The following is a 1979-nucleotide window of genomic DNA, read 5'->3' as shown; positions in this document are numbered from 1 at the left end:
ATCATCATCATCAACGCAGGAGGACATCATCATCATTAAGGTAAAAAATTCTTGTTTTATTTTTTGGTTTTCGGCCTAGTAAACCTGGTATGTAATTTTCAATTGAACTAGAAAGCTTATTTTCATTTTTCATGATATGATTTCAAGCTTACTCCCTATAGGATAGGAGGATTTTGTTACTTACTGTAATCAGTAATCTCCAATTTCTTGGTAACTAATTGTTGCCTTCAAGGTTTTTGATGAAATGCCTCAGAGAATTTGAACTTTGAGAAACACACGTGAGTGTTTCCAATTGTGTCTTGTTGGGTAACTTGATTTTGGATATCTGGTTTGTACACACCCCTTTTACTATTTTGATTAAAATGTGAATAAAACATAGTTTTCCATGGGTGAGCCACGTAGCATAAATAATCAGTTTTTCTTACAGCAATTCTTCAGCTACTTCTCTCCGTCTAAATAATCAGGAATGAGCATTTTAGACGCACATCCAAACACTCCTTATGGCTGTATATATCAAACATATATAACATCTATTATATGCGAGCTATGTGACTTACGTTGTGGATATATGTAGATGCAAACACTGAATTAAAATTCTTTGTTCATAGGATTTTATGGGTTGTTTATTCATTTAATAATGTGTCAAATTTTTAACAAGAAAGTGGTTTGACTTCACCTATAAAATTACTCAGACACTAATATCAATTGCACACGGCTGACACCCCTGTTTCCAGACACATCCTTGATGCGCTACAGTTATCGTCCTCAAAATTACTCAAACACTAATATCAACTTTCATTTGTTGCAGGGTTGTAATGATTTCAGTTTCTTTTCAAGTCGAAACATTAAGGTTGCAATGCCTGTTGGGAACTATACTACATCGAGCATGAAATTCAGGTACTAGTCTATTTCTAACTAGAACTACAGTTTTGATGTGTTATTTGAATGGACTATAACTATACACCGTCATTATTAGATGAATCATTAGTGTTTTCACTGCTTTAAGGCGATGTACACATGTGTATTCTGATTTTGCTTGTTTTTAAGGCGTTGTACACATGTGTATTCTAATATTTGCTCTAGTTTTAAGGCGCTGTACACATGTGTATTCTGATTTTGCTCTGTTTTTAAGGCGCTATACACATGTGTATTCTGATTTTTGCTATGTTTTTAATGCGATGTACACATGTGTATAGCGTTTGTTTTTGTGATATCTCATATTTTTTTTGTATTGCATGTGTAAAGTTGTTGATGTACACTTGTGAATTATGCAAAGTACTAATTGCTGAGTTTTTTGTGTTATTATAGGAGACGTCGTAAACGAGGAAAGTGGAGATGGAAGGTCGATAAGGATGATTCACGTATGAGGTCGATAAGGATGATTCACGTATGTTTGTTTGCTTGGTCGATAAGGATGATTCAGCATACAACGCGGCGAATAGTTGTAAAAGACTATGTCTTTTTTATTTTTCCTATTATGTTGCGTTTTTTGTTTTCACAAAACTGGAAATTGTAATTGTATGTTTTTTTTGGTTTGGAAAACATTATGGAAATTGTTATTTGTTTAATATAAAATAGGTTTACAAGTTTTGTTTATATGTATGTAGTATGTAGCTAATTACACATATGTACCATGTTGACTACACATGTGTACTGTTCAATTCATATCAAAGTACACATGTGTACCGTTGAAATATGAAGGTTACGTGAATCTTAAAAATCATAATCCGAATTCTGGTGGTGAAATCTAAAAAATAAAAATGAAATAAAAGATAATGTGGATAATGAATTTAAAATAGGAAAGATGTAACTTAATTCAATTATTAAAATAATGATTTAAATCTAATTTTTTATATAATTACAATCATACCCTTAACAACTAAAAAGGAAATCAATGGTCCAGATCAGTTCACGCATGGGATTAGGTTCACGCTGGAACCCTACCCTATATCTATATATATATATATATATATATATAT

The 1979-nt window shown here is 31.9% G+C and overlaps 1 long non-coding RNA gene across 1 annotated transcript; it reads left to right on the top strand.

Annotated features, from left to right (window-relative positions):
* Positions 1-1368, top strand: LOC118481194. Its single transcript, XR_004864788.1, has 3 exons — positions 1-40; positions 809-897; positions 1309-1368. It is a non-coding gene; the product is annotated as an uncharacterized LOC118481194 (long non-coding RNA).
* The last annotated feature ends 611 nt before the right edge of the window (positions 1369-1979 follow it).

Source organism: Helianthus annuus, chromosome 8 (assembly GCF_002127325.2).
Source record: "Helianthus annuus cultivar XRQ/B chromosome 8, HanXRQr2.0-SUNRISE, whole genome shotgun sequence".
In the NCBI taxonomy this organism is placed as follows: domain Eukaryota; kingdom Viridiplantae; phylum Streptophyta; class Magnoliopsida; order Asterales; family Asteraceae; genus Helianthus; species Helianthus annuus.
The sequence above is the reverse complement of the archived record's forward strand: the minus strand, read 5'-3'. Positions and strand labels throughout refer to the sequence as shown.